The sequence below is a fragment of the Hemicordylus capensis genome, chromosome 1 (genome assembly GCF_027244095.1).
Source record: "Hemicordylus capensis ecotype Gifberg chromosome 1, rHemCap1.1.pri, whole genome shotgun sequence".
In the NCBI taxonomy this organism is placed as follows: Eukaryota; Metazoa; Chordata; class Lepidosauria; order Squamata; family Cordylidae; genus Hemicordylus; species Hemicordylus capensis.
The window spans coordinates 211601576-211615256 of NC_069657.1; positions in this window are offsets into that span (position 1 = coordinate 211601576).

Consider the following 13681-nt stretch of genomic DNA (forward strand, 5'->3'; position numbering starts at 1 on the left):
ATTCTCCATAAAACACATCCTAAGGTTTCTCCACCACTATGACCACACATTGCTGAAGGCTGTACTCTGCCAATGAAATGCTGGAACCATTGATTTCACAATGGCTTGTCTTCCACTGATCAAAAAGCTATGATGGTGTAGTACATGTGTTCTATAGACAAGATGCATCCCGCACCCCCACCAGTTCAAAGATTAACCAACAGAGACTGGGGAAAGGGGCTGAACCCTGCAGAATGATGTCTAGCAACCATTTTGGGGGATACCTTTCAAAAGGTATCCTGCAAAAGCTAGAACAGGAACAAAACTGGGTTTGGGACAAATAGAGATGAGATTGATTGACTGAAAGGGAGAAGGAAGGAAGGAAGGACAAACAAAAGAACAGTGATTGACCAGGTACAGGTAAATCCTGCCCTCATAAATCAAGCATTTGATTTGCTCCCTTGTCAATCAACAAGGGCCAGTTGGAGCATATCAAACTCCACTTTTACTTCTGTATATGCATTTGAGAAACTCTATTTCCAAAGGAATTGACTGCTGCTGAATAATACTCCGTTTCTTCCCCCGTCTTTGCAACAGTCACTGACACATAATTCTAATTTGCTTCTCTACAGTGATACTCAGTCATAACCACCCACTTCTACTTGTGCGCAGCCAGTCCTACTCACCGCTCTCGCCCCTGCCTGGTCACACTGAATCATCTTTCCTGCATACCCTTCCATGCAGCTGTTTAGTGCTTTACTACTGCTCACTTTTTCTTTTTTCTTTTTTGAATTTTTTTTGTACCAATCCATAGAACAGAATTAGATTTAAAACAATAAAAATGCCAGTTCTTCCCTCTGCTGCTGTGAATTGTACTGTGAAGATAAAACTGCAAAGATGCCACTTTCTTTTTTAATGGACTTTCTCCTATGCCTTTAACAGCAGCTAGACATATTGAAATGCAGAAAGGAGCTTTTTTCCTACCATGAGGTAAGTGGTAGGTTAAGACATTACCTCTCTTTCTTGGTAAATGTGCTGTAGGACCTCTAGTTCACTATGGAACCAATAGGCCCCAGGTCCTTGTTCTGGGAACCCCTGCAAAGATGCCTCTCTGAGAGTTTTGCTCCATCCTTCTAACAGTACAAGTCCAACAAACCTTGGGCCCAGGGGAGTATCCAGGGTGAGGCAGGCAGGGCATGTGCCTTGGGCACCAATGAAGGGGGCGCAGAAGTGCCTGCCGATCACATGCACAATTTTTTCTACATGCACAATTTTTTTTAAAAAAAATTATTTTTTATTTTTTAAAAAATTTCTCAATGGGCCATTCCAGTATGCTGTCTCTATCAACTCTGCTAAACCACAAATCTAGATCTGGACCAATCTTGTGGTTCAATTCTTGACTAACAAGCAGAAGGTTGCTGATTCGAATCCTCACTGGTACTATATCAGGCAGCAGCAATATAGGAAGATGATGAAAGGCATAATCTCATACTGAGCGGGAGGTGGCAATCGTAAACCCCTCCTGTATTCTTCTAAAAAAGCCCACAGGGCTCTGTGGGCACCAGGAGTCAAAAGCAACTTGACGGCACACTTTACATTTACCTTTATATATGTCTTCATTTTCTAAGGTATTGCTAACATGCCCACAGACCAAACCCTGCAAATTCTATCCAACAGTAAGTATTTGATCTGCTCTGAGGTTGTGGGCCTGGCAGACAAAGATGTTACTTCTTTTGGCTGCTATTGGCTTTGCTGCTCTGATGTCATAATGGAGGAGTGTGCATTCTAGGTTGAGGCAGCTGAGTGACCTGGGAGTTATTCACACACGCCTTCATGCAGGTATCTGAAGAGTGAATCTGTTTCACAGCAGATTCACAAGGTGTTTAATTTGAGGATTTAAAGGGACAGTTCACATAGGCTCGGCTACTCTCTGCAATCCCTGGCAGATCTTTTTCCTGTGCGTTCCCACTGGCTTAGTCTGGGTTTTTCTTCCAACCAATCACAACTCACATCAGAGAGAAGGAGATCCAGAGAGCTGTTTTGTTGCTGTTAAGTTGACAGCTACAGAGGAGGAGTGGAAGACCAGCATTGGAGGCTTCACTGCTGCCTGATGGACGATGGAGCGTGGTCCACAGAAGAGGTCTGCAGCAGAAGAGAGCCAGCCCACACGTCTCCACAACACAATCAGTCCCTCCCTCCCTATGCAGGCATGTGGGGAGCATGGGGAGCATTTTAGGGCATTTTAGGACTGCTTGCTTTCCTTTTTGTGCTTCCCGCCCTACAACGAGAAGGGGGGAGCGGGGCGGTGGGGGGGGGGGGAGAAGACAGGGATCCAAGCCTGGCACACGTGTGGTGTTGTTGATTTTGAGTTTGCAAGATGCAGTTGAATGATGGGCTGCAGTGTGTATTTGCTTCCATCCCATGCTTGTGAGGACAGCTGCCACATGCTTGTGTGTGTGTGGGGTGGGGGGGTCTTTTTGAGAGGAATGGGATGTGATGTGACACTTTGCTAGGCACCTGTTTGTTATTGCTGCTGCTGCTGCTTCTGAGCCTCCCTGCTCCCTGTGGGAATGAACCACAGCACCTTCTTGCCGGAAGAGCAGGCACCGGAGGGTTAAGTGGCAGTCGTCCCAGGGGGCTGGTCATGGAGAGAAGGGGCTGCTGAAATGCACGGAAGCTTCTGTGCAACGTTCTCTCTTTCTGCCTCTCTCGACCTGTGCTACTGCAAGGGGAGCAGGAGGAGGCTGGGGAGAGGAGGAGGAGGAGGAAGAGGAAGAAGAAGAAGACGCTTCATGAGGGAACTTTCTGCTTGTGAGCTGAGAAGCCAGCATAGGCGGCGTGCAGCCTGTCTGGACAAAGATCTATTATTTAGAGCTCAGAGACTTTAGTGGGAAGAAGCAGCTGCTCCCCCACTGAATCTTTTGCAGAAAACTTGCATCTTCCCTGGTGTCTCCAACCCCCCCCCCCCGAGATCACACACTGCCTAGTAATGCAGAACCAGCATCTTGCATGCTCCTCACCCCCACTCTTGCTCCGCAGCAGCAGCAGCAGCAGCGAATCCTCTGAGGAAGGAGGGGGGCATTCCCCCCCCCCAGCCTCCTGGCTTGGCTTTCAGTTGGATTCAGACAGCGTTTTGCTCAGTGCTTGGGAGATGGGGAGTAATGATAGCTGGCACCTGAACTGAACTGTCCCTGGTCTTTTCGCCCCCAGCACTCAAAATTGCAAATCACTCCGAGCAGCCCACACAGCTGTCAAACTCCCCTTCGTTGTGTTTTGAAAAAAGCCGAATTACTGCCAGTGGCCATTCCACATTCATTCATTCATTCATTCATTCATTTGATTTATATACTGCCCTTCCAAAATGGCTCAGGGCGGTTTACAACAGGATAAAAGCAATTAAAACCAGTTAATGATTAAAATCAAACCTATAAAAACAGAATAAAACCAATTTAAACATTCAAACAGCTAAAAACCCTAGAAAATCAGGGGAACCATTTAAAACAATTTAAAACAGTTACAGTAGTATAAAAACCCTGGAAGGCCAGGCCAAGCAGATAGGTTTTAAGGGCCCTCCTGAAAGACAGTAAAGAACTCAAATTACAGATTTCTGCCAGGAGTGCATTCCACAGCCCAGGAGCAGCTACAAAGAAGGCCCGCCTCTGAGTCGCCACCAGATGAACCGGTGGTCACTGGAGATTGACCTCCTCAGATGACCTTAACGTGAGGTGGGGATCATGCAGAAAAAGGTGTTCTCTAAAATAACTTGGACCTAAGCCGTTCAGTGCTTTAAAGGTAATAACCAGGAGAATCTCATGAGCAGCTGCAGGGAATACCAGAAAGCTCAGCTTAAAAAAAAAAAAAAAAAAGTGTCACAAATAGAGGATTTTTTTACCCAGGACATATTTCGGCCCAAGCAAGAATGTGCAGTAATTCTTAACAGTAATTCAGGGGAAAGCAGAGTCGGATATGTACTTTTCTCTGATAGCCCACAGGGACGTCGAGGTAAACAAAATGAATATGTGGACTGGCACACTCCAATCAGGAGTGGATCCCTCTCTGTAAAGCCTCCAGGGGGACTTGGGTAACCGTAGAATTCTAAGGCCAATGAACAGTTTTTGTTCCATTAAACTATGTAAGCATTGCCTGCACATCACAGACTTTCAAACAAACCCAGATTCGTGCATATCACTTTCTGCTCATGTTATATGAGGCTATACTATAATTCAATAATAGTTACTGTCACTGACTGAGTTTTAAGATAGCTAAATTGTTTTAATGCCACCCAAATGCTTGTATCTCTCTTACCTTACCCTCAATGGCATACAAGGGGCCATTTTAAACTTGAATACATTTAAATTAATTTATATGTGCCAACCCTGCAGCCAAGGTGGCACCATATAATGCCTCCAGGCTCCTTTTCACCCAGTTTCCCTGGTCTTTCCCCCCTCATTTCTACCTTCAGAGGACAGGTAGGTACTCATTCCTATGAAAAGTACAAATTTAATAATGTACCTGGTGTTACAACACTCAATAAGAGAACACACTGTAATGTGCAGTCACTGTAAAAACATGTCAAAATAAAACATTAATGGTGGATCTGAACAGCCTTTCCTTTAAGTTTAACATTAGCATCAGATGAGTAGCCATTAAGATATGGTTGAATAAGAAGCAAAGCCAAAATTTCTCATTTATTTGCTTCTTTTGAGTTTGATTTTAATTTTAAGTGGTGCTACCTGCAATAGCATAACTATATCATTTGAGCTAGAAGGCAGCCCTGGGACTGTAAAGTCATGCTCAGGAGAATATCTATGAAAATGTACACTATGGTAAAGTTCCCACATAGCACTATACCATAGATTTAGATTTAGCATTACAAGAATGAGGCATAGTGAACCTTGGACATGCCCACCTCCTCCTTTGCACATGAGGGGAAGAGACTGAAATTCTACTTTGGGTAGTACGAGGCCAGTTTCCCATCATTTGAACACATGTATCTATATTGGCTCAGATGTCACATGTCATAGGAAATTTGAATCTGAGAAACATATTCTGCTTCTCCTGGGCATTATTTATTTAAATTTATTTAAAATAATTCTATACCACCCAAAACTTGCATTATGTTGTTTTGGAATTATTGAACTTATTACTGAGTGTTAGAAAAGTGAGAACAATAACAAAATATGATTATATTAAGAATTTCTTCAATTTTTTAAATTAAACCTTTTCCTTAGCACATTCCAGTGTAAAAAGTAGTGCACTCAGCTAATTTCAGTGGCAGGATTGTGTATGCAAAAGGTGGTATCTGTAGGTCACTGGGAAGTATGATTTTATTTCGCACAAATAAACTCTTCCAAATATATACTAGAGAAGAGTCATCCTCTTTATGGTTTAATATATATCTCTTGCTATTGGTTTTTGACTGTGTAGCAGATTACTAGCCCCTTGTCTCAGAGCAAGCCCACGTGAGGAAAAGAAAAATGCTGAATCATCCGCTCTACGCTTTCCAAGCAAAGGCTTCTCCCAAACCCTTCCTGTACTTCTGGTAGTTTCAAAAATGGCTGCTGTCACCACCCCCTTTATCTCAGAGTTTGACCCTCCCTGGGCTTGGGGTGGAAATCCTAGGGAAACTCTCCTTCTTTTGCTATGGGAAAAATACTCAAAAATCCTCCATGTGCAAGCCTATATGCGGTAAGAAAACTGGAAGTTGCTGAATGTCTGAGGATGTGTTTTGCACCAGAATCTGACCCCCTTCCAACCCCCCCCCCGAGCCAAACATTCACACAGAGAGGCCTGTAAAATGCAAAGGAAAAAAAGTGGGGGGAAGCTTTATTCAAATGCTACAGAGTGCTTTGGTCTGAGGCTCCCTCAGCTTTTAATTACAGGTAAAAATACTCAGTGGTTACAAGAATAATTCAAAAAGCATCCCAGCTGCATGGAACAGGAATGTAGGAAAATACAAAAGCACTTTTAAAAAGCTTACAGAGTCTTTTGCAATGCCCTGGATGGATGGATGGATGGATGGATGGAGTCTAGTGTTTCTTAGCTAAGTTACGTTACAGATAAACAATCCTAGAACTGTTTCAGGGATATACACAATACACAAAGAAACTGAAAAGTCTGATGGGATGTCTGACTAAACAAATGTTCCCTAGACTAAACTCTCCCCGAGCCAAAAGCCCTGGCTTCCTTCATCTTGAACTCACCAAATTCTGGATGAGAATTCTAGTTTCCTGCCCTCCTGTCTTTCAAGGAGCTGAAGAGGTCTCTGAGAAATCTCCAGGCTAGCTTTTGACCATGAGGGAGCAAAACTCCATTGCTTCTCCCTAAGCCGTTCTGCCCTTGCTTCTCTAACCTCCAGCCTAGCTTCTTCTAACATAGGAGCTTTCTCTTTCTTCTCATGGCTTTCTACATCCCACCTACCTGATGTGCTGGTTGGCTGATCCCTGGAGTTCACCAGGCTGTCAGTCAGGACAGGGTTCACTTCCAGTCAACTCCTTAGGGGAGAGGAGGGGCTGGTCAGTGGCTGATTACTACAGACTGACAGCAGTTCATTTGCTAAGTGTGCTGGGGAGAGAGCATGCGCCACTAACCCACTGACCAGGTTCCTCAGAGAATATTGTTCACAGCCAGATATGCTGGTTATTCTGCCTTATTTTATTTATTTAAAATATGTATACCCCACCCCTCCTGTACACTACTGCTCAGGGTGGCTCACAACAATAAAATAGATACAATATACAATAAAAGTAATAAAATTAACCAAATTAAGTAAACAAGTTAAAAATCAGGTTTAAAACCACAATCAGTATTAAATTTCAAATTAAAAGTTATTTTAAAAGCCAAAAATTGAGAATTATAAAAACTAAAAACCAAAGAACCTTCCAGATATAACCAAAGATGGAGCATTAAAAAGTTTCTTTTAAAAGATGTGCTTTTAGTTGTTCTTTAAAAACACTGAGGGAGGGAACATGGTGAAGCTCTTCAAGGAGGGCGTTCCAAAGCCGAAGGGCCACAACTGAAAAGTCCCTGTCTCTAGTCCCTGCCAACCGGATCTCTGTTAGTGGCAGGGCCATGAGCAGGGCCTGAGACGATGAGTGAAGGGCCCTGGCAGGTTCATATGGATGAGTGGGTTCCAACAGGTACCATGGCCCCAAGCCGTATAGAGCTTTAAAGGTTAAGAACAGCACCTTGAATCTCTCCCGGAAACAGACCAGTAACCAATGAAGCTGCTGCAGGATGGGTATGATACTCATGAAGTGAATTGTACCCACAAGCATCCTTGCAGCAGCATTCTGGACCAGCTGAAGCTTCTGAACAGTCGTCATGGGCAGCCTCATGTAGAGCATTGCAGTAATCCAATCTGGATGTTACCAATGTATGAGTGACTGAGGTCAGGTCCAACTTCTCCAAGTAGGGTCGCAGCTGGCGTACCAGCCGTAGTTGGTAAAAGGTGCTCCTGCACACCACTGCCACCTGCACCTCCAAGGCCAACATCAGGCCCAGAAGTACCCCCAAGCTGTGGACTTTCTCTTTCAGAGGGAGTGTGACCCCATCCAATACCAGGGCAACCAAGGCAGTTTCAGTCCCATGTCCAGGTCAGAAGCCAGACTGGAAAGGATCTCAATAATCAGATTCATTCAGGACTGCCGGGAGCTGAGACACCATGACACTCTCCAACACCTTGCCCAAGAAGGGGAGGTTTAAAACTGGTCAAAGGTTATTTAAGTCATCTGGGTCCAATGTTGGCTTTTTAAGCAGGGGCCTAACTACTACCTCCTTCAGGCAAGGGGGGACCACCCCCTGCTCTAGAGAGGCATTCACCATCTCTGCCACCCATGCACCCAGTCCCTCCCTAGGAGCCTTCACCAACCATGAAAGGCAAGGATTGAGGACGCACATGGTAGGCCTCAGCCTTCCAAGCAGCCTGTCCACCTCCTCAGGCAACACAATCTGAAAACATCCAATATAACAAGACCAGATGGTGCATTGGCAACATCCAGTTCCGGTGCCACAAAAATCTTAGCATCCAAGTGAGAATGGATATGAGCGATTTTATCGGCAAAATGTAACACAAATTGTTCACAGTGGGCTGCTGAGGGTTCTGTTTGATGGTCTTTGGGGTCCTCACCTAGGAGGCCCCGAACCACTCAAAAAAGCTCCGCTGGACGACATTGAGCTGATGCGATGGTGGCAGGAAAGTGGGATTTCTTCACCGCCATAGAGTAGGCCTAACTGGGCTCTAGTCTGTGTTCAGTCACATTCATTCTGAGTTTTCCACCAATGACACGCAAGCCGTCTACCAGCTTGCTTCATTGTCTGCAACTCACCTGTGTACTGGGGAGTCGCTTGGGCTTGGCAGGTCGGGAGAGGACACCTAGGCTCAACTGTGTCAATTGCCCAACCCATCTCCTTATACCAAAAGGAGACCAGGCCATCAACAGGATCATCCACTCTCAGAGCAGGAAACTCCCCAAGAGCCATCAGGAATCCATTAGGATCCATAAGCCTCCGAGAGCAGACCATCCTAACTGGTCCCCCCACCCCTGTAGAGGTGTTGTGGGTCCACCCTCAGTTCAATCTTCACCAGATAGTGATCCGTCCATGATAACAGTATTGAGGCCTCCTGGACTATCCATGGAGCACCACTTCCACCATTTACCCAAAGACCAAGTCAAGCATATGGCCTTCCACATATGTGGGACCAGAAATCAGTTGAGACAAGCCCATGGTCATTATGGAGGACATGAAGTCCAGAGCTGCACCAGACAAGGAGGCCTCAGTATGTACATTAAAGTCCCCCAAGACTAACAGCCGTGGGGTCCTCAACGCCACATCTGAGACCACCTCAAGCAGTTCAGGCAGGGAGACTGTTAGAAAGCGGAGTTGGTGGTATACCAACAGAATCCCAACTTTGTCTCACAATCCAATCACTACGTTCACAATCACAATCCAGTGACTGTTGCTGGTGTCTGTCTTATGTTTCTTTTAGATTGTGAGCCCTTTGGGGACAGGGATCCATCTTATTTATTTATTTATTATTTCTCTGTGTAAACCGCTCTGAGCCATTTTTGGAAGGGCAGTATAGAAATTGAATAAATAAATTAATAATAAATAAATAAATAAATAAATAAATAAATAAATAAATAAATAAATAAATAATGTGCCTCTCCCATCAACAATATAGTGAGACGTAATTTTAATAAATCTATACCGGATTGGTCGTCGCCCGGGTCAACAAGGACCACGCCAGGTGCTGGAGTCCCTGGACATCTGGTGGCAAGTGGGCAACAGGACTCAGGATCTTCAGTTGAGCAACCAGGGCTGAAGACAGCAAAGTTACTGGAAGAAACGTCGCTTAATGGCAGAAAAAGACCAAAATAATCTCAGTGGTAATTGGCGCCCTGGGTGCAGTTCCAAAAGACCTTGAAGAGCACCTCAACACCATAGGGGCCACAGAAATCACCATCAGCCAATTACAAAAAGCAGCTTTACTGGGAACAGCCTATATTTTGCAACGATACCTATAACAACTGACAATAAAATTCTGGCATCCCAGGTCCATGGGAAGTACTCGATGTCTGGATAAAACAAACCAGTCAGTAACACCTGTCTGACTGTGTAAAATAATAATAATAATAATACAGGCAGGCACTCAAACTGGTCAGAAAGGTGGGCAGTGCATCTGGTGAAGGGGATGATCTCCTGCTGAACCAGGGCAACCCCACCTCCCTGCCTTGGCTGATGCTGCACCTTACTGTTGTGTTTTTACAAAACACAAAATAAAAGAGGCCCAATGTATAGTCTGCATCACAATCAGTGATTGCTTTCCCCTTTTACTTATACCATAAACGTCCCCAACCCCAACACAGATAGTCAAGTTCAAGTGATATCAGTGGGACACATTAGTACTGCTAATGTGCTTTCCATTTGTAAAATGGTTTTATATTGTTCATTATTTTTGTCTGATTCTGATTTTTACACGAGGTACTTTTGTTAGCTTGCCAGAAATATGATAGATTATCATTACAGGCTGGTGATTCACTAGCTGCACAAAGGCCTCCGAGCAGCCCCTTTACCTGCAGGGCCCCTTCTAGGCAACTAGCTGGATCAGCTATCCTGCCTGCACCACGCAGGATGATCAAGAATAGCATCAAGCAGCCATGCAGGTTTCTCAAAAGCATGCCGACAATGAACTACTCCTGCTTCACAGTCAGTACGATTATGTTTAATCAAGGATGCTTTAAACAAGGTAAATCTATCAATAACCGAAAGCATGTCAGAAAAATCAAGCACAAGGATTCCTAACATTAATTAAACTGTGCATGCATGGCTTCCAGGTCTATACTACCAAGTGGTTCTTGGTAGTACTTAAGAAAAGAGATTCCATACATTGCTGAAATCCAGGGTTCTCTTTACAGCCTATTCCTAGTCTAAACAAGAATAGGGAGCTATTCTTTTGGTGTAGAGATCTGCCTGGTTTACCAAGTTAGAACACTGCCAGCTTGCAGTTTCCAGCGCCCCAGAGGGTTATTTTACTCTTTCTTAGTAACTTAGTTGAAAGGATAAAGGAATTGATACGAGGTGAGATAAACCTCTTAGAATTCCCCTCTGTCATGTTGATTTGACCCAGAGACATGGTTTATTTCTCAACATACACATCAGTCATAACGCTGCAGTTCATGAAATAAAAGGCATATTCTTTTAACAGAATATTTGCCCTAGATGACATAGGCTGGCGTCCATGGCTCACACAATTGGAGTCCAGACCCAGAAGAAGCCATCATTTTGGGGTCACAAACTGACATCCATCTCTGCTTCCTTGTAAGGAAGTTCAGTGTGAAATTCAGTGGCCATAAACAAAAGGTAAGAGAAGTTCACCAAGACAATATACACCTGGGATGAAACAAGCAGCTAGGCGCATGGTGGCTGGCAGGGTTATAGTGGAGGGGAGACATGCAGGGACGGAGTGCTGCTACTCCTTGGCTTCTCTGGCTGTTGGGGTGGGCATGGCCAGGAGCGCTGTCATGGAGGGTGCCTGCAGGTCTGAATTTGCAACTACATCATTGGTGGCTGGTGCCCATTGGGCCTGGTGGAGAAGAGGGCAGGGCAGCTAACGGTAGGTGGAGCCACAACCTCCCCGGGGTAACAACAGGCCGGTCCATGGCTGAGGACTCACAGACACATGTTGTCCTTTATGAGGATTACAGCTCACAAACCTATGCCTGTTTACTCAGAAGTAAATTCCACTGAGTTCAATGAGTCTTACTCTCCAGCAAGTGTGCATAGGATTGCAGTTCTAGTCCTCTTTTACAGAAACAGACACAGAAAAGATACAAACCACCCAGGGACTTTTTGTATGAGCCAGTATATAAATGTACTAAACAAACAAACAAACAAACATGGAGAACCTTCTCATTCACACACACAGACACACAGCTTCATTTACACAGAGAGACGAGGGCATAGCCACCACTTACTCTAAAGGCAGGAAGGGGATTCACGAGGGAATGAGAGAGACCCATCACACCCCATCCTCCTCAGGAAGGGGAAAAAATTGCAAGGGAAGAGAGGGAAGGGAGAAAAAACAGGGACATACAGCAGCCCCTCAACCTCCCTGCCAGCTCTCCCTTCCACCATTGCTCACTGTGTCTAACCCAATTACAAGCAAAGCAGCTACAAGTTGAACACAAAATGTGCCATTTTTAAGGAGCCTAAAATGTTTCCCAAATGTCTTTTGCTCTCACTAGTTGGTACGTTGCAGAAGGTTTCCTAACCCTGCACTAGCATCTCTGGAAAAAGGGTTGAGAGCAGCAAAATCTGTCAGGAATGATGAGGGGGGATTTATTTATTATTTCTCTGTGAAAACTGCCATGAGCCATTTTTGGAAGAGCGGTATAGAAATTGAATAAATAAGTAAGTAAGTAAGACCCATAGGGGGAAGATGTTGTCTTGTTTGTCTCCCCCCCCCCTCTCGCTCTCACACACACGCCCTCCCCTCCAGTCACATATGCACACAAAAACTGTGTGAGAGGCTGAGGCATCTTGAGCCTATTCATCTTTACACAAGAGTAAGTCCTATAATTTCCAGTGCTATTACTCTCAGGTAAGTATGTACAGGGTTGCAGCATTTAATAGAGCAGTTGCTCTTTTAAAATAGGGTTGGCTGTGGGTGTTACGGAAGCTGTCCTACTAGAAAACAAAACCACAGCTCCTAATTGGCTTTTGAGCACACTGTTAGCCCATTAGGAAGTGAGGCTTTGCGACAGTTCAGAGCATCACAGAATCGTCCTGCCTGAGGCAAAGTAACACTGGAAAAAAGTAAGTGCGTGTGTGTGTTGTCCAGTGGTGCATACACCACTGTCTGAGACCAGCCCTACGCCCATAATCTTTGTGTAGTGGTAGTAGCAGAGTGATTCTGTTGTGGACACACCCAGCTAAGACGAGGCCCTTGGAGGAGGGCAGTTTGCCCTGAATCCTGAAGCCACTCTCCTAGCTTCCCTACAGGGCAGCCATGCCATATGCCATCATGAATCAAAGGCCATCATGAAAATGCTCTCCTCCTGAATAGAGCAGGCGTGAATTCCAAAGACAGGAGTTGACCCTTGGCGGTGAGCAGGTGGTGAGGGATGGGATCTGCTTCCTGCCCTAACTCCGTGTCTTCTGGGAAGGGAGGAGAGCTGCCAGCTGTCTCAACAAGTTTAACACACAGTCAGAGGGCAAGCACTGAGCAGCAGGTGGGCTGGAGCTAGGAACTGGGAGCTGTTGCAACAGTGGTTACTTTCCGGGCAGCAGCTGAGGCTTCTTCACTCATTTGTTGGCTTGTTTAACGGATTTTGATACTGCCCTCCCGCCATGTTTATGCAGACAGCCTGCCTGCTCCATCCTTCCTGGTATACTTGGGGACTCTGATCCTGACTAGATTTAAGGTCAAGATGCCTCCTCCTGATTTGGGCCCTGCAGTGGGATGCCTCATGCTCCCAGGGGAGTGCTTCGGTGTCAGGTCTGAGTGTTGGTTCAGGCTCAGGACCACCCCTGTTTCTGAGGTCTCAGTGGTGATTGCAAGGTCTTCAGAGCCAGGGGGTGAATCAATTTGAGGCACAGTATGCCCCCCAATTCTGCAGGTTCCCTGGGTAGAATGTTATTCTGAAAGTTAATCTTAGGGTTCCTCAGGATGTTCTGTCTCCTCTTTGTCCTGGTCCATGCTGGGTTCCATGGTGAGGTCCTTAACCTCTGAGAAGGAGATCTCATCTGATTCCAGCTCTGGGAGTTGGCAGGTCCTGACACTGTTGAGCAGAATCGATGTAATCAGGGGCCAAGCTACAATGTGGGGTGGAGTAGGGACGCACAAATGTCCCTGGGTCCCTGAGGAAGGAGGGCCCACTGTCTGGGCGACAGGTCACTCTTCATTCTTCCCCTCCCTGATTCTCTGAGAAGTAAGTAGTAGGTCTATATGTTGAATGAATGAATGAGCCATGGGAATGCACATATCCAAGCGTGCATATGTGTGGGGAATTAGTGATATATATTTGCATAGGAGTGAGACAAAAGATGTGCTGAGAATCTTTTGTTTTTCACCATGTCCTTACACTTCTGCAGCAAAGACACACCGGGGCAGGGAGGCGGCCATCTCCACTTAAGTCTCAGCTCAGGGCCCAAGGCCACTTTGCCAAGTCCCTGGCTGCATTAGTCTTCTGGCTGGGTG